Below are 26,698 nucleotides of genomic sequence, written 5' to 3' on the forward strand. Positions count from 1 at the left end.
ATAAAACAAATAATGTACTTTTACATCAAAGTACAGCAGGTAATTTGTGCAAGTCCTTGATTTACTGTTTGCCTTGCTGTCAATGGTTTCCTCTGTTCGATTCTTAAAAAGTTCCATGTAAAACAATGTTTATTTCACAAAGTTCAACAAAGTATTCTTGTGGGAGATATCTTGTTCCATATTGTCTTTACATGAATGCAGAAATCGCCGAAAAAGTTCTTTCAGGTAATACAAAGTTTTGCACTTACTTGTTGCTGAAAAGGGATACTGATCAGTCTAACCTTGTCCTCTTTCTCTTTTGCAGGTCGATTACAGTGGACAGAAGAGGGGCTGAGGCAAGAAGGAGCCGGAAACCGGAAGAAGGAAGAGCCAGCAGCCGCGCCCGTTGAAGCCAATGAAGGTCTGGAGAGAGCAGGAGTGCCAGCGCCGAAGGATCTGTTCTCAGGTAAGTGGGAGGTAGACGAGCACAAGCACTGGGTGAGGCTCAGGGGCTGCCTTTTATAGACAGGGCTGGGTGTGGTTCGAAGAGCTGGGTGTGGTTCTCACAAGCAGGTGTGCAGAGCTTCAGTTATTATGCTAATGAGTTGAAGTAACACATGGCCTAGGAAGGAGTGCTCTAAATAAACCTTGGTAAAAGCAAGGTCCAATGTGCAAACAAGACAGCAATGTCCAAACTTGTGAATACATTGAGCAACATACACAGAAGTCTTAGGGAGGGGCTGCGATAACAAGAAAGGCTTTCAATAGTATGTTTAAAGAGAGCTATTTAAGAGACCAATGCATAGTATGTTTAAAGAGAGCTATTACAGAGACCACTAGTGCAATGAGAGGGGACATGCTCTTTGCTGTGCAAAAACCCTAACAGTCGCCCCCCTCAAAGGCCCTCCTACTGGACGGGGTTTCCCTGGATTTCTTAGATAAAACTGTCTAATCAAGCGTGGGGCATGTACATAGGAAACTGGTTGCCATGAATTCTCAGTTTCGTCATATCCTTTCCATTCTACTAAATAAAACAGACGTCCATGAATTATTTTTGCGTCTTTTATGCTTTTCACTTCATATTCTAGATTTCCCTTAATTGGTATGGGTGGAGGTGGTGGTTCGGGTCGGGTATTTGGGTTGTACGGCTTAAGCAAGGACACATGGAATGTAGCATGTACTGGGGATTCTTTTGGTAAGTTCAATTTTACTGTTACCGGGTTTACTATGGCAGTTATACTAAAGGGTCCAATGAAACGTGGTTGCAGTGTATGGGATCCCTCTATATTTAGGTTCTTTGTGGAGAGACATACTTTGTCACCGATTTTATACATTGGGGCCTCAGATCTGTGTTTGTCTGCCTGTCTTTTCATGCTTTCTTTGTACTTTAATAAATGTTTCTTGGCCTTGTCTTGTATGTCACCTAATCTCGTTAGTCTATCTGTTACTGTAGGCAACAGGGAATCTTCTAATAAAATGGGTATAGCTCTCGGATGATACCCCTGCATGAAATAGAATGGTGAGCAAAGTAGAGCTGCATGCTCAGTATTATTATAAACAAACTCCGCTACAGGGAGAGCTTCCAACCATTCACTAGAATAATCAGCCAGTAAACAACGTAGCGTTTGAAGTAAGGTTTGGTTCAGTCGTTCAGTTTGTCCATCTGTTTCTGGATTGAAAGCAGTAGATAATGCCACATCTACTTTCAGTTTTTCGCATATTTTTTTCCAAAATCTAGAGTTGAACTGGCTACCTCGGTCTGACACCACTTTACTTGGCAAACCATGTAAACGCACAATTTCTCTTATGAAAATATCAGCAAATTCTGCCGCAGTTGGCAATTTCCGTAATGTTACAAAATGTGCCATTTTAGACAAAAAATCCACTATCACTAACACTGTTGTGAAGGATTTTACTGGTGGTAAACCTACAATAAAGTCTACACTCACAGTGTGCCAAGGTTGTTTGGGTGATGGCATTGGTATTAACAAACCGTCAGGGGCCTTATGAGAAGATTTATGTCTTGCACAAACTGGACAGGTAGTGACAAATTGCTTAATGTCCTTAATCATATTATCCCACCCAAAGTGTTTTCGCACATTTTCCAGGGTTTTTACCCATCCAGGATGACCTGCCAACAGTGAGGCGTGATGCCAAATTATCACCTGTGTTTGTAATTCTGTGGTGGGCACTAACAGCATGTTGTCGTGATACAATAAACCTCGTTGTATTGAGTTATGGGAATCCTTTAACCAATCTTGAGGTGCTATTTGCCTGTGTGCATTATATAGATCTGTGATGAAATCCTTCTGTTGTACTGGTGCCAAAAGTTTTTGGGGAGGAATAATGGGTTCTCCTATTTTGTCTTGTTTCATGTCTGAGGTATGTCCGTATCTAGATAACACATCAGATTGAATTTGTTGAGGGCGTGGCTGGCAGCCGGAGAAGATGGTAGCAGCCAAACGAGGCTCCCGACCCCTCCGCCCAGTAATCCTGACTCTTCCTCCTGTTTTTGACCCGGGATCCCTGTGAAACTCTGGGCGATCCCGAGTAACCTATCAGCGCCTGCTCCGGTCTGCCCGGCACGGCGGAGACAGCACTGCGGGACGCTCGCTCGGAGAGAAGGGAGCGAGCGTCCGGAGCGCAAGATGGCGGCGCTCGCACGACCGATGAGAAACTGAAGGCTGCATCTCTGGCCCAGACGCCCACCTGCGACGGACCGCCTGCCGCCCGGAACCCTAAGGGTGAGCGGAACCAGCTGCCTTGAGCCCCGTCTCCTCCTGCTGCCAACGCTGGAGCCGTGGCCTGAGGCTCCCTGCGAGGCTCCTGGCGAGGCTCCTCCCTGGGACACACCAAATCGACCCCCCGGCTTCCCGGGGCCTTTATTGTTGGGAGTGCTGGGGGCGTTGGGGGACCTTTCCGGCAATTCGAGCGACCTAAGAGGGGCGGAACCGGACCTACGGTGTAAGGACTGAGGTGCCGGACGACCCCCCGGAGCCCCCGGGAACTATCTCCACTGCGGAGCAGTGGCCCTGGTGGCGGCGGCCATCTTCCTTTCGTCTCCCGCTGGAGAGAACATATGCCGAGTCTGCCTACCCCCTATGGGGTCTGCTGCCACCCGATCCACCTGGGGAGGGAGCGCTCCTCGCCTACACAGATGCCGGTGACCAGAGGGGCCCTGAGACTCCTGACTGCCAGCACTAGCATGACGCGCGTGGCATGAGCGGGCCGCCGCGGACGCTGGACGAGGCTCTCCCCCACCCGAGCACTATTGAACGAGCCCCGACCGGGGGAGACACCTAGCTCTACGGACCAGCCGTGGCGGACGGACTTTCGGCCTGTGCCTACCCTAGCTGTTAATTGCTCCTCGTGGCAGCGAGACTTCGGGGCTGGATCGTAGTCTCCTGTGTCCTAGCCTGCTGCCGCTGTTGCCGGATCGGACCGGAGCTGCCCTGTGGACGTGCTGGTAGCAGAGCTGTGAGGTGGACGCCGGGACCGGGTACTTCCCGGGCAGAGGTGCGAGGGCACGTCTGCCCCCCCCACGCAGGCTGGACAACGCAGGCTTGGACGAGTGAGGCCCCTTGAGACCTGACCCTTCCGGGGGGCGGTTGCCCCTGATCCTCGAAGGGCTGCCCTACTGGACTTATCTGGCCGCCGAACTGTGAAGCACTGGTGCGTGTGCGGGGACACGAGCTTGCACCCACTGGCACCTGGAGGAGCCCGGAACGCACGCAGAGGCGCAAGATGGGGAAGCCCAAGGGTTCGAAGGGCGAGGGGGGCCCTAGCTCGGAGGTGCCTGACGAGACTTCGCCACCCTCGACGGACCTGCAACAGATGCAGGATCGTATCCTAGAGGCCATTGCTGCCACACGAGACGCCCTACACCGAGATATAGAACACGTGGCGACGGGTCTGGGCCTCCTGCGCGCCGACCACGGGAAACTGTCTGATAGGGTCAAGGCAACCGAAACCACTCTAAAGGACCTGGTGCCTGCACACAAATCCATGGACGGTCGGCTGACTGAGGCGCTTGACCGCATACAAACTCTGGAACGGCGAGCGGAGGATGCTGAAAACCGCAGCAGGCGCAACAACGTACGCCTCGTGGGCCTTCCGGAACAAAAAGAGGGCCCAGACATCGTGGAATACCTAACCGACTGGTTGAGAACAATAGTGGCGCCAGAGGGGCTCTCGCCATTCTTCACAATTGAAAGAGCGCACCGAGTTCCGGCCAGACCTCCTGCTCCGGGACTGCCTCCTCGCCCAGTGGTAGTGAAACTGCTGCACTACAAGGACAGAGACTGGCTACTGCAGAGAGCGAGGGAGGTGGGTCCCTTCCAGGTGGACAATAGCAGGGTGACGCTATTCCCGGATTACACCTTCAAGACTCAGAAACAACGTGCCTCTTTCTTATCCATCAAAAGGGAACTGAGGTCGGAGGGCCTACAATACTCGCTCCTCTTCCCGGCCAGGCTGCGGGTGGTAGTGGATGAGAAATCGCTATTTTTCCCTACTTCGGCGGAGGCGTGGGCTTGGTGGGACACTTACAAAGCTGGCACGGACGGTGCGAAGATGAGGGCAGAGGAGGCACAACATCAACTACCGGTGAGGAGATCGCGGAGGGTCCGGAGACGTCAGCAAAAACCCGGTAAACCGACTTTCTCCCAGACGGCAGTTGAGCGGAAGGCCGCTCTACAGGCGGTGGTGGACTTATCATCCACAGCTTTAACTCACCCGGGGCGTGCCTCGGGATCGGAGGATCAAGCAACGGGCTCTGAAACTGAACTGTCGGAACTTGGCAGCATGAAGGGCCCGGAGGTCACACCACAAACATCAGGGGAGATCATTGAAGGCTGAGAGCGTACCGTTGCCTCTACACTGACTTTCGGCTCCTGAACCTTGCCGGAGCTGACACAGGAGCGGGCGACATCTTTAATGTGGTATCGTGAGTTACGAAATACATTGAGGGGCGGGGGGATGGGACTATGACTCAGACCTTTAGGCTAGCTCACGCTCCTTAAGGCCCTTAAGGCCTCCGTAGTGCAGACTGCGGATTAGGTGGATTGTAGAGCGCGGTTGCTCACACACGGTTTGGATGGGAGCGGCTTTTGAGAAGTTAGGTCCTGTTCTGGGGGGGGGCCTGAGGAAGTTGGGGGGATCCAAGGCACAGTTGCGGGTGGGGGGAAGGGGACTGTTATTTGGGGGAAGGGGAAATGTTCTACCACGAGCGCCTGGAGCCGCTTCAAAGACGCGATGTATCGAACACTTTGGGATGCTGGCTAATGCAGGAACATTGAAGTGTGTGACTTGGAATGTGAGGGGGCTCCACACCATGACGCGGCGACATAAGGTTCATGCATACCTGGTTCGTAGAGGAGTCCACATCGCACTGCTACAGGAAACACATTTGACGAAAAAAGAGGGAATAGCGCTGCAGCGTAGGTGGAGGGGTCCCCTGTTTAATACCACGTACTCGGCCTTTGCCAGGGGGGTCCTAGTTTGGATCAGAGCGGGTGTGCCTTTTCAAGTGATCAGACAGATAGTAGACCCGGAGGGGAGATTTGTGGCGGTGGAGGGGAAGCTCAGGGGCCGACACATAGTGCTTTGCAGCGTATACGCACCCAACGTAGATCAGTCGGCATACTTTGCGAAACTGTCGGGGGAATTGGCTAGCTACCTTGCAGGTCCTATCTTGATGGGAGGAGACTTTAATTCGGTGGCAGACATAACCCTAGACAGATCACACCCACCACTGCACGCTTCCCCGGTGCGCAGACTAGCGAAGTGTAGATCAGACTGGCAAGAGCAGTGGGAGCTTGCCGACGCTTGGCGCACGCAGCACTTAAATGAACGGGATTACTCATTCCACTCTGCCCTCCATGACCTCCACGTCCGGATGAACAAGTTACTTACCTTCGGTAACGCTTTTTCTGGTAGATACTATATCTGCCTGTGGATTCCTCACCTTGTGAATATCCCCCTTGCGTCAGCAATGTTCGGAAATTTTCTTCGTAGCACGCCGACGTGGACGACGTCACAGGAGCACGGCATCGCGCGCGACTCCGTCTGACGTCACCGACCCCTTATCAGGCCCACGCCGGCGTGATGACATCAGTTCCGCCCTTTTTTCCATGCCTTCGAGGCACACGGACGGACCAACGACAGCAAAAATGCATATATACAATGTACACAGTGCATACAAACCATCATAGCACACAGTGCATAGCAAAGGTATCAAAACCCAAAATATATACAAACAATAAAACCAGGTATAGCAGAGTGGACAACGGGGAGGCGGGTGGGCATGTGAGGAATCCACAGGCAGATATAGTATCTACCAGAAAAAGCGTTACCGAAGGTAAGTAACTTGTTCTTCTGATAGATACATCTGCCGTGTGGATTCCTCACCTTGTGAATAGAGTCCCACAGCAGTCCCCACTCCCGGAGGAGGGTGACCACTCTGCTATACCAGGAAATCTTGGAGAACAGAGCGCGCGAAGTGGCCGTCCCTCCTCACCTCGGTATCCAAGCAGTAGTGCTTCGCGAAAGTGTGGAGGGAGGCCCAAGTCGCGGCTCTGCAAATGTCCTCAACAGGTACACCTCTAGACAAAGCAGATGTTGCAGACTTTGCTCTAGTTGAATGTGCTCTAATACCCTCAGGAGGGTCCTTACCCGCAAGGGAGTAGCAGATCTTGATGCACAGGATTATCCACCTGGAAAGTGTGCGCTTGTGCACCGCTCTGCCCTTCTTGCAGCCAGCAAAACCAACAAACAGCTGGTCGTCCATCCGGAAGTCTTTAGTCCTGTCCAGATAGAAAGACACCGCCCTCTTAGGGTCCAGGCGATGCAGTCTCTCTTCCTCCCTAGACGGGTGAGGGGGAGGATAGAAGGTAGGAAGGGTAATGGACTGCCCAAGATGGAAAGGAGTCACCACCTTAGGCAGAAAAGCAGCCCTGGTCCTGAGAACCATCCTTTCAGCATGAATGGTCAGGAATGGGGGTTTGGAACTTAGAGCTTGAAGCTCACTTACCCTCCTTGCCGAAGTGATTGCAACGAGGAAGATCGTTTTAAAAGAGAGAAGCCTCAATGGACACTTGTGCAAGGGTTCGAAGGGAGAACCCATTAAGAAGGTCAGCACAAGATTCAAATCCCAATGAGGAACAACAAAAGGAGTAGGAGGGAACATATTTATGAGACCCCTCAAGAACCTTAAAACCACCGGAGATTTAAAGAGAGAGGGCTGATCCGGCAAACAAAGAAACGCCGATAAGGCCGAAAGATACCCCTTGACCGTGGACACAGCCAAACCTTGCTGCGCCAGAGAAAGAGCAAATTGTAAAATATCAGATAAATGAGCCATCAAAGGGTCAACATCCCTCTCCCTGAACCAAGAAACAAATTTAGACCACCTATAGGAATAAATGGACTTAGTGGTGTCGCGCCTGGCAGAAAGAATGACATCCACCACATCGTGAGGGAGAGAAAAAGAACTCAAGTTGCCCCGTTCAATCTCCAGGCATGAAGGTGTAATGTCTGGAGGTGGGGGTGTAGAACCTGCCCCTCCATCTGAGAGAGGAGGTCTGCCCTGTGAGGGAGACGGAGCGGCGGGTGAGAGGAGAGGTGGAGTAGGTCCGTGTACCACACCCTTCTTGGCCAATCCGGGGCGACCAATATGACTTGGGCCCGATCATGACGAATCTTCCACAGAACCCGAGGAATCAAGGGTATGGGAGGAAACGCGTAAAGGAGTTGATTTCCCCAACTCAACTGAAACGCGTCCCCCAAAGCTCCTTGCAACGGATACTGGAGACTGCAGAATGACGGGCAGTGAGCATTCTCGCGAGTGGCGAATAGATCCACCTGAGGAGTCCCCCACATCTGAAAGATGCTGTGAACAACCTCCGGGTGAAGCCTCCACTCGTGATCGGCAGAGAGCTGTCGACTGAGAATGTCTGCACGAACGTTCAGAACCCCGGCCAGATGATTTGCCACCAGACAAATCTGATGGTCCTGAACCCAGGACCAGAGACGCAGAGCCTCTCTGCAGAGACACTGCGACCCTACTCCTCCCTGCTTGTTGATGTACCACATCGCGGTCGTGTTGTCCGTCAGGACTTGAACCGACCGACCGCGAAGGGAAGGGAGGAAGGCCTTGAGCGCCAAACGTATCGCCCGCAATTCCAGAAGGTTGATGTGAAACAACCTTTCTTCTGGAGACCAAAAGCCCTTGACCTCCAGGTCTCCCAGATGAGCACCCTACCCGAGAGTGGATGCATCCGTTATCACTGTGGCCACTGATGGAGGCAGTTGAAAAGGCTTTCCTTGAGACAGATTGACCTCCAGGCCCCACCAAGACAGATCCGCTGCAGCTTCTCTGGAGATCCTCACTGACTCCCTGAGATCTCCGTTGTGCTGATACCACTGCCTGCGGAGGCACCACTGGAGTGCCCTCATGTGCCAGCGTGCATGACTGACCAACAGAATGCAAGAAGCCATCAGACCAAGCAGACGAAGGACCTTCAGGACTGGAACAACCGCTCCATTGAAGAATAAAGGAATCATCTCCTGTATGTCGTGAATCCTTTGAGGTGGAGGGAATGCACGACATACAGTAGTGTCCAGTACCGCACCTATGAACAGGTTGCGCTGGGAGGGCACCAGGTGAGACTTGGGTACGTTTATCGAAAAACCCAACCTGTGCAACAACTGAGTTGTCTCTTGCAGATGATGGAGCACCTTCTCCGGCGATTCCGCTTTGATCAGCCAATCGTCCAGATAAGGGAACACAGGTATCCCCGATCTTCTGAGATGCGCAGCCACCACTGCCATCACCTTGGTGAAAACTCGAGGCGCAGTAGTAAGTCCAAACGGAAGGACCGCAAACTGGTAATGCTGCGATCCCACCGTAAAACGGAGATACTTTCTGTGCGACTTCAGAATGGGGATGTGAAAATACGCATCCTGCAAGTCGATCGACACCATCCAGTCTTCTTCCATCAGCGCCAGAAGAACCTGACCAAGGGTGAGCATTTTGAACTTCTCCTGTTTGAGATAGAGGTTCAAAATCCTGAGATCCAGGATTGGCCGAAGCCTGCCATCCTTCTTGGGAATCAAGAAATACCGGGAGTAGCACCCTTGACCCCTCTCCTGCTCTGGAACCACCTCTATTGCACCCTTTCAGAACAGAGCCAGGACTTCTTCCTGCAGGAGAAGCAGGTGATCCTCTGAACAATAACCTTGGCAAGGAGGGTAATTGGGAGGGAACTCCTGAAAAGGAAGTGCATTCCCATTCTCTACGAGATTGAGAACCCAAAGATCTGATGTAACCGATTCCCAATCTCGTAGAAAATGAGTAAGCCGACCCCCTACTGGCCCTACATGATCCAGAATGGTGAATCTAGGGCTGCTTTGCTGATGCGGGTGGGGGTTGGGCATTATTGGAGGAAGTGGAGGAAGAGGAGACTTGACGCCCACGTCCACGACCCTTCTGTCTACCTCTATAGGACTTATACAGAGGGTTCTGCTCTTGCTGCTGTTGTTGTTGGCCTTGTCTGAAGGGACGAAAGGAGGATCTAACAAAGCCTCTAAACTTTCTAGTTGTCGACCCTCTCATCTGGAGACCCAAAGATCTTGCAGTGGCACGGCTATCTTTAAACCTTTCCAAGGCTACATCCGCCTTTTTACCAAAAAGGCCAGTCCCTTCAAAAGGTAAGTCCAGCAACGTAGACTGCACATCCGCAGAGAAATCAGAGGACTTTAACCACGCAGCCCTCCTGGTCGCAACAGAAGAGCCCATAATTCTGGCAACAGAATCAACAGTGTCCATGCCACTCTGAATGACCATGCGTGCAGCAGCCTGAGTGTCAGATACCACCTCATTAAAGTTCTTTCTATCTTCCTCAGGAAGCTTGGGTGATAACTGCTTCACTGAATCCATCAATGCATGCACATACCTTCCTAAAAGGCAAGTAGCATTAGCTGATTTAAGAGCCATGCTCCCTGAAGAGAAAGTCTTCTTTGCAGACTGATCCAATTTTTTTGATTCTTTGTCCGCTGGTACTTGAGGGAAAGAGCCAGCAGCCCTGTTAGAACATGCCGCCTGCACCACAAGACTTTCTGGAGAGGGGTGTGAAGAAAGGAACGCAGGGTCATCAGGAGCCACCCTATAGCGCCTTGCAATAGCTCTCGAAACCGCAGGAGCAGACAACGGTCTCTTCCAAATCTCTTTTATTGGATCCGTTAAAGCATCAGTGAACGGCAGTGTAGGTTCAACAATAGAAGAGGGAGAGTGTAAGACTTCAGTAAGGATGTTGGGTTTGTACTCAACTGTGGGCAGCTTCAAGTTGAGAAGATCAGCAGCCTTCCTAATAACAACGTGATAGGGTGCCACATCCCTAGAAGGAGCATCAGAAGCCGAAGGTAGACCCCACTCAGGAGAGAGCTCCAGACCACTAGCATCACAAAGGTCTTCAAAATCATCATCATGATCAGGAAGCTCACCTTCTTCCACATCTGAATCTTCATCTTCCCTTTGTTCAAGAAGACGCTGAGCCCTTCGTCTCGACCACTCTATTCGAATCGAAGTCGGCGGATTCGGTAACGACTCCGACGGAGCCGGATTCGACGTCGAGCGAGGAGTCGGGGCAGCCGAAGGACGAGACTCACGGACAGGTGTGGAACCTTGATCCAAACTACGAGGTCGATCCGGAGTCGGCGAAGCCGCATGCGGAGTCGAAGACCTCGGTGGTGCCGTACCGAGCCAAGGTGTAAGAGGCGCCGGCATAAAAGGCATAAAAGGAGCTGGGGCGTACGACTGAGGAATGCCCAAATTGTACGATAATGGACCCATGGGACCAACAGGTGCTCCAGCGGGGTACATCGCCCTGGAATACACTCCAAACATCGCATTGAGAAAATGCGAGGGGTCCTGACCAGGACCAGGAAAGGGAGGGTACGAACCTACCGGATGTTCCAACGGAGGTCGTTCCGACACCTGTTCACTCTGACCTTCTGGGTCCACAGGAGTCTCCATCGGAGCCGGAGTCTGAGGAATTACCTCTTCTTCCTCTTCATGTTCCGAAGGATGTAAAGATACCGGATCCGGTTCCGGTTCTGGAGTCGGGGAACCTCCGATTGACAAAACAGGAGAAGGAGAAACAAAGTCCTTATGGTGTTTGCGAGACTTTTTCTTTGAATCAGAAGATTCCTTCCCTGAATGATGTCTTGAACTGTGCTTCCTCCTCTTGTGCTTTCTCTTCGAGGAGCTCGAAGCGTGACCCGAAGCCGACTTGGATCCAGACCTAGATCTCTCCCTGGACCTCGACTTCGCTCTGGATTTCGACTCCGCTCTGGATTTCGAACCCGCTCTGGATCTCGACGCCGATTTCGACGCCGATCTCGACGTCGATCGAGACCTATGCTTCGACTTTGACCTCGAAGATCTTACAGTATCTTGTCCTTTTACCTTCGCGAGGAGTAGCTTTGCTTCACGCTCACGAAGCGCCTTTGGGTTCATTTTAAAACAGGAACTACAGTTCTTAACGTCGTGAACCAAACCAAGACACCACAAACAGTCCTTATGTGGGTCAGTGATAGACATCATGCGGGCACAAGACCTACATTGTTTAAATCCTGTCTTCCTCGACGACATCCTCTGATGAAGAATTAAGTCGCAAAGGAGAAACAGTGACAATAAAATAACAGCTAGATACTAAGTATCGCAGAAGATCCCGAAAATCGTTAGCGTCGAAGACGGGGAAAAAAGGGAACTGACGTCATCACGCCGGCGTGGGCCTGATAAGGGGTCGGTGACGTCAGACGGAGTCGCGCGCGATGCCGTGCTCCTGTGACGTCATCCACGTCAGCGTGCTACGAAGAAAATTTCCGAACGTTGCTGACGCAAGGGGGATATTCACAAGGTGAGGAATCCACACGGCAGATGTATCTATCAGAATGATGCCTTTCTGTGCTCTCCACTAGTGCTCCCGGCGGTGGCCCGCACCGAATATATAGCGCGCACGCTATCGGACCATAACCCCCTGTTGTTGTCACTTAATTGGATGACCGAAATCTCCCGGGTCCCGACGTGGCAACTGAGGCCGGACACCCTGGACGACCCGCCATTCCGCGAGGCGCTAGGGGAGAGAATTGGCCAATACTTCCTAGAAAACGAAGGCTCCGCTAACTCCAGGGCGACGGAGTGGGACGCCTTCAAGATAATGGTGAGGGGTCATTGCATAGGTAAGTACGCTGGGGCCCGTAAAACCTTGTTAGATGACCTCGATAGAGCGGAACGCGCTCTACGCGAGGCTGAGCTGGCACGCCCTAATCAACCCGAGCTACAGGAGGACCTCTGCAAGGCGCGGGAAGCGCTAGCGGTTGAAATTGAGCGACTCCGTAGCTATGATTATAAGGCCTACCTAACGAAAACGCATGCTGAGGGGGATAAGGCTGGGACATTGCTGGCTTGGCTAGCCGACCCCACCAGGCGCAGTCACCCGATCCTGGCCATCTCCAGTGGAGAGGGCCGCATGTATACCACACAACCAGAGATTCTTGACAGCTTCAGGTCCTACTACAAAACACTATACAAAAGTGCGTTGGGCGACCGAGGAGAAGACATAGAAGCGTTCTTGGATAGCCTGACCCTACCGCACCTGGACCAGGCGCAAGCAGACACATTGGGTGGCCCGATAGATCTGGCCGAAATCAGGGGAGCGGTGAAACACATGGCCCGGAATAAGACCCCGGGTCTGGACGGCCTGCCAATTGAGTTCTATGGGCGATACATAGAGCAACTAGCCCCGCGGCTTCAAACGGTCTACAACGAAGCCAAGGACAAGGGACGACTACCGCACTCTATGCGCGAAGCCCTGATGATCCCTCTACTGAAACCAAGAAGGGAGAGCACCAGCACGGCATCATACCGACCGCTGTCGATGCTTACGACTGACTATAAAATCCTAAGCACCGTGCTGGCGGCCAGGCTGCTACAACATATGCAAGACCTGGTCCACAGGGACCAATCTGGGTTCATACCCACGCGTAATACCACCCACAACATCCGCAGGCTTACCCGCTTGATGGGCGACCCGTTGCCGGAGGCTAGAGTACCTCTAGTGCTAGCGGTTGACATAGAAAAGGCCTTTGATAGCCTAGAGTGGGAGTACTTGTACAGGGTGATGCGGCGCTTCGGTCTTGGTGAGGGCTACATAGGATGGACGAGAGTGCTCTATGCGGCGGCGAAGGCGAGAGTGAGAGTGGGTATTCTAATATCGAACCAATACGATGTGTGCCGCGGTACTAGACAGGGGTGCGCGCTATCCCCGTTGCTGTTCGCCCTAGCGGTGGAACCGCTCGCGGCGATGGCCAGAACAGGCGGATACTACAGAGGACTGGAGCGCAATGGCGTCTGCAACTTTATCTCGCTGTACGCGGATGATCTCCTCCTCTTCTTGGAGGATGCCGACGGGGCTGTGGAGGGAGCGGAGAGACTACTGGCGCGCTTCGGCGAGCTCTCCGGCCTGAGGGTCAACTGGGCCAAGACCTGCCTGTTTCCCCTTCGGAAGGGAGAGTTACAGCCCTCTACCCGCCCACTGCTTAGATGGGAACCAACCTACTTAGAATATCTGGGAGTTCACGTGTACCATGACGCCGTGGACATTCTGGAGGGCAATGTGGGCCGTTGCCTTCGCGCCTGAAAGGTAATATGGCCTTCTGGACTACTCTCCCACTCTCGGTGGCGGGCTGCATTTCTCTTTTAAAGATGATAGCCTTACCCAGATTGCTATATTATTTCCGGACACTACCTATATGGGTGCCGGGTGCGATATTTAGACAATTGAAGTCGATGGTGATTTCCTTTCTGTGGGGCACGGGCAGGCGCAGAATAGCGCTGGCCACGCTTACCCGCCCAAAGGACGAGGGAGGCCTGGCGGTCCCCGACTTTGAAATCTACTACCTGGCAGCCCAGCTACAGACCTTTACACAAGAAATTGGGAGAGTGTACCGTGGCACGGATCAGGAGAGAGACAATGGCACCCCCAGGCATGTGCTTGCTTATATCGCCCTGAGGCAACGATTAACAATCAGAGACTTATCCTTAGAGGAGGGAACTCTCCGCCTTTGTTGGAACCGATTGCACAGACGGGCGGGAAATAAACATCCCTACGCTCCCGAGATCCCACTGGGCATGCTGACAGCACTCCCACGTGGTGGAGATTGGTCACACCTGCAGCACTGGGAGGAAGCGGGACTGCAGATGGTAGGCGACTTATACGATGATGGGGCACTGGCCCCATACCAAACGTTGCAGGAGCGCTACGACTTGCCGCGAGGGGACTACTTGCTGCACGCGGCAGTAGCACGCGCCATTCAAGCGCACTGGGGCGAGGGTTTGGTGGAACCACCGACGTCGCTGGCATGCCAATATACTATGATGTCTGCGGGCACCTACAAGGCGGTCACATGCCTTTATTCTAGGATATTAAACGAATCCTTGCACCCTCTGACTGGGCTGAAAGCCAAATGGGAACTAGACCTGCAAAAGGAGATCCCGGACACCACGTGGGCGCAGCTAGTACAGCGAGCTAGAAAGAGTACAAGAAACGCACGATTTCAGCTGATCCACTTCTATATCCTCCACAGGGCCTACCTTACCCCACGTAAAATAAGAGAGTATTTCGGAGCGGAGGAGGCGGCCTGCCCGTGCTGTAATAGCATGGGAGCGGACCTGATCCACATGCTCAGGGACTGCCCTCGCCTACAGAATTACTGGGAGGAGATTGGTGACACCCTGAATGAGGTGGCGGGTAGGGATCTCCGCTTTGATACAGCAGTCAGCATATTGCACTGGTTCCCACATACGCCCAAGAATAAGATATCGAGCAAATTCATTGACATGGGCCTCCTCTTAGCCAAAAGGGAAGTGACCAAAGGGTGGAAGTCGAAGGCGGGCCCCACATATCGGAGGTGGTTGAATGAGTTTGTGAAATGGGCGGCGAGCGAGAGCACAATCAGGTACCAACTAGTGCGTCGGAAGGAGGACGAGAGGGCTCAGGAGGCGGCACTGGAGTGGGAGATCTTAGTGCAAGCTCTGCGAGATAGCTCAGTTAATGACGAGGGAGGGGATGAGGAGGCGCCAGAGGACGCGACCGACGCAACTACAGCGATAGCGCCCTCACCAGGCACACACATCTAGATAACCGATTGTACCTCCTGCTGGTCATTGAGTAACCAAAGGTAGACTGGACAGGCGCAAGTGGGAACATTTGGGGGGGGGGGGGGATAGTTGAGGGGGGTGCTTAGGTAAGGCAGTACACAAGTGCGACCCTAACGCGAGACATTCGGGGGGGGGTTAATAACTCAAATGCAGACAGCGGACCTCTTCATACGTCGCACACAGCAAATGTTGATTGAACCGTTTTTTCCTGACTATGCGTATTGCCGCCCGGCCTCCGGGATGTGGGCTGAATGGCTGTGTTCGAAAAATGGATGTACACACAAGGGGATGGGGGCCCCACGCTGATGTCATGATACCCGATTACGTTGTGATGCCTTTGGTTCTGCAATAAAAAAGGTTTGACAAAAAAAAAAATCAGATTGAATTTGTTGTGCACTTGGTCAATAGGTTATAACGAAGTCAAATGTACTAAAAAAATGTAACCAGCGCATCTGACGTGGAGTTAATGCTTTTAGTGATCCAAAAAACTGTAGGTTCTTATGGTCAGAAAAGATGGTAACAGGGTACTTGGCTCCCATTAAATGGTGCCTCCATTCAGAAAAGGCTACTTTGATAGCTAATAGTTCTCTTACAGCCACAGTGTAATTTTGTTCAGCTGGTAATAACTTTTTGGAATAGAAGGCTATAGGATGTAATTGGCCATCTACTGCATCTCGTTGAGAGAGAACTCCTCCTAAAGCTACTTGTGAAGCATCCGCTTCAACAAAAAATGGCAAGTCAGGATCAGGATGTTTCAGAATTGGGGCTGAAGTGAACTTTTGTTTCAGAAGTTGAAAGGCGTGTGCCGCCTCATCAGACCACAGAAATCGTTGCCCTTTCCGCAACAAGGTGGTTATTGAGGCTGCAATGTCTGCAAAATGAGAAATAAACCTCCTATAAAAATTGGCGAAACCCAGAAATTTCTGAACATCCTTCACAGATGATGGTTCTGGCCAATCAGTAATAGCACTAATTTTCTTTTCATCCATAATTATTCCTTGAGGTGACAGGCAGTATCCTAAAAAGTCCACTTTGCTGACATTAAAAGTACATTTTTCTAGTTTAGCAAAGAGATGATTTTCTTTTAACTTTGATAATACTGCACGAACATGTTGGGTATGTTCTTCCGGGTTTTTAGAGTAAATGAGGATGTCATCTATGTATACTATGACACAAACGTCCAGGAATTCGTGTAGGACCTCATTTATACAGAATTGAAAGGCCGCAGGGGCATTACACAACCCAAAGGGCATTACTGTGTACTCAAATAGACCAAACTTTGTCTTGAAAGCTGTCTTCCACTTATCCTCCTCTTTTATTCGGACCAGGTGGTAAGCTCCCCGCAGATCTAGTTTAGTGTATACAGTAGAATGTCTTAATTGATCCAACAACACAGGTATTAGAGGAAAATAATATTTATTTTTTATTGTAGCCTCATTTAGTCCTCTATAGTCGATACACGCGCGCATAGATTTAGCCGGCTTCGGGATAAAAAAAAAGTGGAGATGACACCGGAGATGTGGAATGTCGGATGAACCCAGACTGTAGTAGGTCGTCTAGGTAGGTTCTTAAATATTTGGTCTCTTCGTCAGTCAAAGCATATACTCTGTTATTAGGTAAAGGGGCCCCTGGGATAAGATCTATACGGCAGGTATATGACCGATGTGGGGGCAACACACTAGCCTTCACTGGATCAAAAACGTCTTTAAAGTTAGAATATTCAGGAGGGAGACTTGGTTCGTCTTGTGTAACACTAGCACAGTGTATTACTGTGCTCTGTTCTGTACCTGCCTCTTGATAGCAACTGGTTCTACAGAATGAGGAATCCAAAGTAACTGTTCTGTTCACCCAATCAATTTTTGGGTTATGAGTTGTTAACCAGGGTACCCCGAGAATCAAGCCAAAATTAGGGGTATCTATCAGATCAAAGCTAATCATCTCTGTGTGCTCGTTTTGACAGACCATGACAAGGGGACTTGTTTGTTTTGTGATTAATCCAGAGGTCAATTCTGACCCATCCACTGCACATACTGCTTCTGGACAAGGCTTTAGGCAAATAGGAAGACCTAATGTGTTAGCTAACTTATTATCCACAAAATTTCCTGTTGCTCCTGAATCCAGTAGGACAGGGAGAGAATGTCTAACTTGGGTAGTAACAATTAAAAAGATCTGAATTATGAAATGTCTAGGTATGTGCGGTACCATGAAGGCTGCAGAATTAGAGGTTTGATTAGGATGTTTTCTCGAACAAGTAACCTCCCCCCTTGTCAAGCTTAATCGTTTCCCGACTCAGTTGAGGAGATAGAGGAAACAGTACCCTTTCGTGAAGTTTTAGGTTTTACTGGACATTCTCTGGCAAAATGTCCTGCCTTGCCACAATGTAAACCTAATTGAAGATTTCTCCTTCTTTCTTTTTCCTCTGACGTGAGTGGACCTCTGAGTGTTCCTTTTTGTATAGGCTCAGGTTCAGGGAGTTTATTATCTGTGTCTTTCTTCTCATGTCTAATAAAAGTTAACCGCGATTCCAGTTTGGATTTATCTCCCTTTCTTTCTCCTAGTCTGTGTTCCAATTTCACGACTAAATCTACAAAGTCAGAATAGTCTTCTGGCAAATCAACGATATGAGCCAGAGCGTCTTTTAACTCATCTCTCAAACCTTTATAAAAAAGGGAGACACGCTGTTCTTCTGGCCAACGTGTCTCGGTGAGTAAACGATGAAAACTAGTGAGATAGGTCAATAAATCCTTGTTACCTTGTTTAAAAAAGCTCATTATCACTTGCCTGCATAAAAGTGTGTTTTGCAAAAAGGCTGGTCATAGTACGTTTAAATTGATTCCAATTATGGAGGATGGGATCATCTCTATCCACGAAAGGAATTGACCAATTGGCTGCTGTACCGCCCAAATAAGACAAGACGAATGCCACTTTCGTAGCATCAGTAGGGAACTGTTGTGGTTTACAAACGAAGTGCAATTGACATTGATTGATAAAAACATGGAATTTGTTACTATCTCCATGAAAACGTTCAGGTGCTGCTAAAGGCCCAGCATTAGGAACATTAACAGTAACCTCAACTGGGGGAGGGAAATTTGTATGTTTTGCGCGCGCCCCTGTCTCTGAGGAGGTTTTAAACAAAGGCGTAAAAGCGGTGTTCCACTGGGATTCCCTAGGTTTATACCTGCTTAAATCCTGTTTTAAAATGGTATTTACCAACTTTAATTTCTCTATTTCCTCTTGCATATGTTGCAAGATGACAGACACTGATTCATTATGGGCCAAGTCCTCATTTAGGGCATGCACCATATCTGTGGTGTCAATGCCCTCTGGTTCTTCCCCGGCATTCATCGTCCAACAGAACTGAATATTTTAAAGGCTTGTGCTTCTGTCAAAGCCCAGCTCACCTGAGTTTCTGTTCAGTTCTGATGGAGGTTGAAGACAGTCCGACCCCACCCTGAAACTGCTTGTTCCAGCACACTAGTTGTAAACAGTGCACTAAGAACCAGAAGCTCAAGGGAAGTGGGGAAGTGGATAAAATAAAAAAAGAGAGATAATACCGTTCTTGCGTTTCCACTGTAGAAGTGCTGCTAAAATCTGCGGCCCTCTCTGACTTCTGTAGAAACTAGTGCCTAATGAAACATAAACAAAGAACAAATAAGTGCAACCTATCCCTAAATGTGTTTCTGACTAACCCTTAATCTATTTAGAAATTCTCTTCTAAAAGTACCTCTTGGATCCTGGTCTTTAGCTTCCAGGATTGGAATGTGTTACTGTTCTGGGATGTGCTTTCTATTACTGTTAAACTTCTGTAAAATCAAACGAATATCATTATCAGAATTACCAACATCTAACATTCACCTTAATATAACTAAAGCCTAAATTCTTAATAGCAAACTCACTTTTCACACATTTCCAGACTTTTTATAAAACAAATACTGTACTTTTACATCAAAGTACAGCAGATAATTTGTGCAAGTCCTTGATTTACTGTTTGCCTTGCTGTCAATGGTTTCCTCTGTTTGATTCTTAAAAAGTTCCAAGTAAAACAATGTTTATTTCACAAAGTTCCACAAAGTATTCTTGTAACAGGAATCATTTCAGGATTCATGATAGGAATTATTTGTTTGGTTGGCAGCTCACTACAGCATCCAGCGTCGCGTGGCTAGCGCGCTGTGTTTTTATTTACCCGTTTTGTATTTTTGTTCGTTTTCTGTTTATCTCCCCTGTTTTTATCTGGAAGTGTCCTCCTAGGGGTCCCCCTTACCTGCACAATAATTTGTGATTCACCGCTGCTTGAGCGGGCCCGGTTCCGGGTTGGTTGGGGTTCTGACGAGTTTGATATTCGGGCGCCATCTTGGGAAGGGCATTGACGCTCTTTCAGCGCCATATTGAGTGTCCTGGTGGGGCGGTTTCACCTCACCTGAGGCACTATTTAAACCAGTTCCCTGAGCGCAGCGGGATCGCGCAGCGGGGTTGCCTTCGCTTGTGCCTGAGTCTTGCCAGAGTCCTGCCCGTCTGCGCCCGTCAGCGTTTCGGAGGCGGCGGAGCGGCGGGAGGGCCTGGCTTTACAGGGTTCCCTATCTTCGGGTAAGATGGTCTGCTATTCACCGAGGGAACTCCGCGCCTTGCAAAAAGTCTCCTGTGCGTGTCGATTCGTCTTTCCGGGACGCTACAGGGGTAAACGATTCTGTCCTGGGTGTGGTTGGTCGCCTGGTTATGCCCCCGCTGCCTCACTGCGGAGAGGTGAGGATCGTGTGAAACATCTTTGCTTATTGCTCAACACGAGATAAGTATGTAAGCATGCCCTGGAGATCTTTGACCTTCTTGTTAGGGAAAAACCACTATGTCTTCTGCTGACCGAAACCTGGCTGGGGGAGATGTCCAATCCGGACATTATGGCGGCTATTCCACCGGACTATAACATCTTTCGTCAAGATAGAGCCAAGGGAAGGGGAGGTGGGGTGGCGGTTGTGGGGAAGAAGATAGCTACCTGCTCTATTCTTCCCTTGAATACAATCGCTGGATTTGAATCCCTTGCCTTTACCATTAGGTTGACCCCGCAACAAGCTTTGAAAGGGTTGTTGATATATAGACCCCCTGGACCAGTGGGTTCCTTTTTCGATGACCTCCAGGTTGCCATCTCTGGACTGGCTTTGAATGCGCGGCACTGTCTGCTGGCGGGAGATTTTAATTTTCACATGGATGTGGGTGAGGACTCGGACTCGAACAAACTGTTTGATATTACGGCTCCTCTGGGCCTCGTCCCCTTTCTCGTGGGCCCCACACACGACAAGGGACACACCTTGGATCAGGTTTTTTCCTCGGTCCCTTTAGTCGACATTGAGCTTCTCCCGGTGCTCTGGACTGACCATAGGCTGGCCAGGTTCTCTGTACTGGGCAGCGAGAAACTACCCAGAAGCGCCCCTAGACAGTATGGCCCTGCTTTGAGGGCTTTGCACAGAGTGACTCCTGAGTTGTTAGCTCAGGCTTCTATGGACCATCCGTGCCCCCTCTCAGGTGATTTAGAGCAGGACGTAGAGTCCATGCAGGTGTGGTTGCTGGAGAGGCTGAACGACCTAGCCCCCGCAATGGCCCCTCGGGCCACGGCTAAGCGGGTCTCGGCACCGTGGTTCACTGAGGCATTGTGCGCTACTCGTCGCCAGTGCAAGGTAGCTGAGAGGGCATGGCGCCTCCAGTATGATTTGGAGGCCAGACTTGCTTACAAGACAGCGGTCAAAGCTTATCATCGCGATATTCTCCGTGAGAAAAAGGACTATCTTGCCAGGAGGATAGAGGCTGCCTCCAACTCATGCAAAGAGATCTTTACTGTGGTGAGGGAGTTTACGGCCCCCAGATCCAACATGCCCCAAAGAGCGCCATCCGAGTCGTGGGTCTGTGATCTTGCCAAGTTTTTCAAAGGACAAGATCAAATCTATCCAGGAATCTTTTACAGTGAGGTCTGCGGAAGTGTTTTCCAGCATGGTGGCCGGACTAGTTCCGTCGTCTGTGCGGGACGCGATTCTGGCAGAGTTTCCCTCTGTCTCCACCGATGCCTCCCTCGCACTTCTGGCCAATCTTAAATCGGGTTCGCCATTAGACCCCTGTCTGGCCAAATTTTTGGCCAGGTTGGCGGCTGTGGTTAACCCATTGGTCAACCCTCTCTTGAACTTGTCTTTGAGTGAGGGGAGGTCCTGCAGTCTTGGAAAAGGGCAATGGTGATCCCCCTCCTCAAGAAGCCTGGGCTAGACTCAGAGGTTTTGGCCAACTACAGGCCGATTTCCCTCTTCCCGGCGCTGGCTAAAATCACGGAGAAACATGTGCATGGCGTTCTCTCAAGCTTTCTAGAATCCAATGACCTGCTGCACCCCTTGCAATCCGGTTTCCGTCCGAATTTAAGTACGGAGACGGCACTCCTGGAGGTGTCAGAGGTCATTAGGGAGACACTGGATTCTGGAGGCAAGGCCATGCTTGTCATGCTTGATCTGTCGGCGGCCTTTGACACCGTCCCCCATGAGGCGCTCCTCGCCAGACTCCATGACATCGGTCTGAGGGGGACGGTGTTCAACTGGTTTACATCTTTTCTTGAGGGCCGCCGACAAACGGTCTGGGCCTCCCCGAGCTCCGCTGAGATGCCGCCATTGGGAGTCGGAGTTCCGCAGGGATCTGTGTTGAGCCCGACTCTTTTTAACATCTTTATGACCCCTCTGGCGGCACTAGTGGAGTCTTTTGGGGCCCAGATCGTGTCCTACGCGGATGACACTCAATTGCTCTTCACGTGTGGGAAAGATCAGGCTTTTGATGGAGAGAGTATTCGGGGCTGCTTAGGGATGGTCTTTAACTGGTTTCAGCAGAATAGCCTCAAGGCCAATTCCAACAAATCGGAGGTGTTGTTTTTTGGTTGTTCCTTAGACCCCGACTGGCTGGCCTGGTGGCCAATGGATATGTGTCCCCCTGCCCAGGCATCGCAGGTGGCAAAAAATCTGGGAGTGAAGATTGATAATAATCTGACGCTGAGATCACATATTCTCGGTTTGACGGGCACATGCTTCGGCATTCTTAAGATGCTCCGGAAGTTCCTGCCTTTGCTCACAGAAGCGATTCAGAAAAGGGGGTGGTGATGAACAGAGTGTCTGAATTAAGCAGACCACTCTTACCCAGTCCAAAGATCAGGGCTTGATCCATCACCGTTATTTAGCTCACTGCCCCATCCCAGCTCAGAACCTGGCTATATGCAAATTAGTCTATCCCTGGCCCAGTGCATCATGGGAACAGGGCAGACCAAACTACCAAGCCAATTCTTCACCAGAAAGGAGACAAGCTACCGGGGACCGGTTTCTGGCATTTCAGCCTCGTCGGCCCGGCTTGCTTGAATCCTGATGGAGCAGTGAGCAAGGGACTCATGTCTGAGTATACCCTGCCACACCTATAGTGGCCAAAAACGATTCAGAAAAGGGGGTGGTGATGAACAGAGTGTCTGAATTAAGCAGACCACTCTTACCCAGTCCAAAGATCAGGGCTTGATCCATCACCGTTATTTAGATCACTGCCCCATCCCAGCTCAGAACCTGGCTATATGCAAATTAGTCTATCCCTGGCCCAGTGCATCATGGGAACAGGGCAGACCAAACTACCAAGCCAATTCTTCACCAGAAAGGAGACAAGCTACCGGGGGCCGGTTTCTGGCATTTCAGCCTCGTCGGCCCGGCTAATCCTGATGGAGCAGTGAGCAAGGGACTCATGTCTGAGTATACCCTGCCACACCTATAGTGGCCAAAAACGATTCAGAAAAGGGGGTGGTGATGAACAGAGTGTCTGAATTAAGCAGACCACTCTTACCCAGTCCAAAGATCAGGGCTTGATCCACCACCGTTATTTAGCTCACTGCCCCATCCCAGCTCAGAACCTGGCTATATGCAAATTAGTCTATCCCTGGCCCAGTGCATCATGGGAACAGGGCAGACCAAACTACCAAGCCAATTCTTCACCAGAAAGGAGACAAGCTACCGGGGAGTCCCTTGCTCATTGCACCATCAGGATTCAAGCAAGCCGGGCCGAAGACGGCTGAAATGCCAGAAACCGGTCCCCGGAAGCTTGTTTCCTTCCCAGTGTAAGAATTGGCTTTGAGTCCCTTGCTCATTGCACCATCAGGATTCAAGCAAGCCGGGCCGAAGACGGCTGAAATGCCAGAAACCGGTCCCCGGAAGCTTGTTTCCTTCCCAGTGTAAGAATTGGCTTTGAGTCCTTTGCTCACAGAAGAGCATAGAAAGATCACTGTGCAAGCCTTAATTGGCTCCAGACTGGACTATGCCAACGTCCTTTATTTAGGTCTTCCGGACTATCTTGTTCAGCGGCTGCAGGTCGTGCAGAACTCTGCGGCTCGCGCCATTTTTGGCCTCCATAGGCGAGTGAGAGCGTCCGGTTTGGTGCAGTCGCTTCATTGGCTGCCCATCCGGAAGCGGATTATGTTTAAAACATTGACCCTGGCGCACAAAGCGCTTTTCGGCTCCGGAGCTAAGTACTTACAGCGCAGGCTTGTCTTTTATCGCCCGGCCCGATCTCTGCGCTCGGAATCTCTGTTTTTGGCTGCGGTTCCTCGAGTGAGGAAGGCCCGTACCGGGGGGGCGCTCCTTTAGTTTGAGGGCCCCTCAGCTGTGGAACACCTTGCCTCTGGCCTTGCGGCGCTCATCCAATCTGCTCCTGTTCAGGAAGAGCCTTAAGACCTGGCTTTTTAACCTTTAGGATGTCTTTTTTGTCCTTTCCCTGTTAGTGTCTGTTTTATGGTGTTATGTTTTTTATACTGAGCTGCCTAAATAAAGCGCCGGGACACTCTTTTTGAGTAGCCGTGCGCTATAGAAATAAAATTTAACATAACATAACATAACAAAGGGTTTGAACCACAAAGTTTGTGGGAGATATCTTGTTCCAAATTGTCTTTACATGAATCCAGAAATCGCCGACAAAGTTCTTTCAGGTAATAAAAAATTTGGCACTTACTTGTTGCTGAAAAGGGATACTGATCAGTCTAACCTTGTCCTCTTTCTCTTTTGCAGGTCGATTGCAGTGGACAGAAGAGGGGCTGAGGCAAGAAGGAGCCGGAAACCGGAAGAAGGAAGAGCCAGCAGCCGCGCCCGTTGAAGCCAATGAAGGTCTGGAGAGAGCAGGAGTGCCAGCGCCGAAGGACCTGTTCTCAGGTAAGTGGGAGGTAGATGAGCACAAGCACTGGGTGAGGCTCAGGGGCTGCCTTTTATAGACAGGGCTGGGTGTGGTTCGAAGAGCTGGGTGTGGTTCGAAGAACTGGGTGTGGTTCTCACAAGCAGGTGTGCAGAGCTTCAGTTATTATGCTAATGAGTTGAAGTAACACATGGCCTAGGGAGGAGTGCTCTAAATAAGCCTTGGTAAAAGCAAGGTCCAATGTGCAAACAAGACAGCAATGTCCAAACTTGTGAATACATTGAGCAACATAAACAGAAGTCTTAGGGAGGGGCTGCGATAACAAGAAATGCTTTCAATAGTATGTTTAAAGAGAGCTATTACAGAGACCATTGCATAGTATGTTTAAAGAGAGCTATTACAGAGACCACTAGTGCAATGAGAGGGGACATGATCTTTGCTGTGCACAAACCATAACACCATCATTACTAAGAGCACTACCATTTGAGCTTTGCTAACAATACCCTGTGTCTACACTATCCATCATCTTACCTCAACGTCATAATATATCACGTGATAACTGTTGTTGATTCCAGTTCTAAATAAAACTTGTCTAGTTTCACTTGAGCAAGCAGAAAGTGTTGTCAGGGAAATGTCCTCATTGTACTGAATAAAGGACAGCTTTTACTATCCCAGGCTTATGTTTAACAGTGTATCAGATTAACTGTACAGGTTATTTTTGACTGAGAGAATGGTTGAATTTTTGACTGTGAGAATGATTGAATCAGTGTACCATTCAAAAAATAAAACGAGGTGTGAAGGTCTATCCTCCACTCCTATCTCTCCCTCCTCTCTTCTCGCTCTCTCTCCTGTAGGCTTATTATCTCCCAGTGACACCTTCGCCATCCTCATAATGGACATAAAACTAGATCCTCAGGCCTCCATACCTTCACTATTAACTACCCTCCTAATTTATCTAAAAATGCTGCTAAAAAGCACAAACATCAGCCACTCACAACCCGCCCTGAAACACTTACCTCAGATATATATTTCTGCGCCAATAAGTGTAAACTAACCAATGACCTCATCTTCTACTTAAGAAAACTTGCAGGATGGAGGAATGTCTTCTATTCCATGCTTCGCATATTGGGCATCAGGAAAACTCCCTATCGTCTCAAACTATCTGCCTCGCCTTCGCCATTTTTCAATGCGAACGCTACCATATCCTTTTACAACAATGGTATCATCCTAATTCAAGCTTTGAATGACAATTATTCTTAAAATGGATATTATCTTCCCTACACTCAAGAAAGTGGTGACTAATAAGAGTCCACAGCCCCCTCAACTCACCCTAATCGCCATGATGTCACTGTCACACCTCAACTAACGTACGGGGTGACTCCAACTTCTCCTAGCTCTACCCTTTCCTTAAGCAATCTCCACCTCATCCAGTCCCCTGACCTAGCAACTCCAGAGCCCTCATCCCAACACAACCGTTGTTTATTCAAATGATTTGTTGCCCTACTTTATCATATACTCCCCCGACCTCTACGCTGACACACTGTTGTATTCTATGGTTCATTTTATTTAGAATGTAGATGCTCTGTTTAGTGTTCTTATTTCTCTTTGATATTTAGAATGTTTGGGGGAATTCTGTGAGATGGATTCGAGGTTTGGCAGTTGCGCCAATCCTCTGATCCTGGCTGGTGTGTAGGAATGATGCTGTGAAGAAATTATAGTAAAAGAAGACTTCCTTTACTAATCAGACTTCGCTGGTTGCTGGAGAACCCCTTCTAACATTTGGCTACGATCGGGATTATTTCTTCACCTTTCGGCATCTTTCCCACCTTCGGGGAGATTATTTTTTTTACACATTTAACCTTGTGTTCGAACTTTCATGGATACTGCTTAAGCATTGAAGCGGAGCGACATTGATATCCAAAGGGAGCGCTGAAGCGGAGCGACATTGGCTTTCAGGTCGTATGAATTTATTCTTACTTTGGCCTGTCCCACTAACCGCCATTCCTCTCGCGAGCGCTCAAACCTACCTGCATGCGCAGCATAGAATCTCCGGTTCCCGAAGTTCGACGGCCATTCTCCTCTCCCTTACAGCCTCAGCTCGCGGAGGTCGTCACGCTCACGTGACCTACGTATAACGTAATTTTGCGCAACGTGCCTCCATCTTTGAGTCAGGCACTAAGTTTACGACGTATTGTTTGGTGACAGTTTTTTTATTATTCTTTTCAAGTTATCCACTCATTACATTGTCGATGATGCGCACATCTTTATTTTTCTTCGCGCACATGAACAGTTGATGTTAATGTTATTTTAACATTTTGATAATTTTTTCAC

General features: G+C 50.0%; 1 protein-coding gene and 1 long non-coding RNA gene across 4 annotated transcripts in view; one reads left to right on the forward strand and one right to left on the reverse strand.

The window, feature by feature from the left end:
* LOC144826567 (uncharacterized) overlaps positions 1-26,698 on the reverse strand; it is a 225,221-nt gene that overhangs the window by 33,335 nt on the left and 165,188 nt on the right. For 2 of the 3 annotated variants that reach the window (XR_013609855.1, XR_013609856.1), the window contains one exon: positions 18,595-18,656. The exons of the other annotated variant lie outside the window; for it this stretch is intronic. The gene's annotated coding sequence lies outside the window, so the exon portion shown is untranslated. Of the gene's footprint in view, positions 1-18,594; positions 18,657-26,698 lie in introns of those variants that run through there. 3 annotated transcript variants of the gene reach the window in all.
* LOC144826568 (uncharacterized) lies at positions 304-24,829 on the forward strand. The gene is made up of 3 exons (XR_013609857.1): positions 304-445; positions 24,247-24,707; positions 24,747-24,829. It is a non-coding gene; the product is annotated as an uncharacterized LOC144826568 (long non-coding RNA).

The sequence above is a fragment of the Lissotriton helveticus genome, chromosome 3_2, assembly GCF_964261635.1.
Source record: "Lissotriton helveticus chromosome 3_2, aLisHel1.1, whole genome shotgun sequence".
NCBI classification, from domain to species: domain Eukaryota; kingdom Metazoa; phylum Chordata; class Amphibia; order Caudata; family Salamandridae; genus Lissotriton; species Lissotriton helveticus.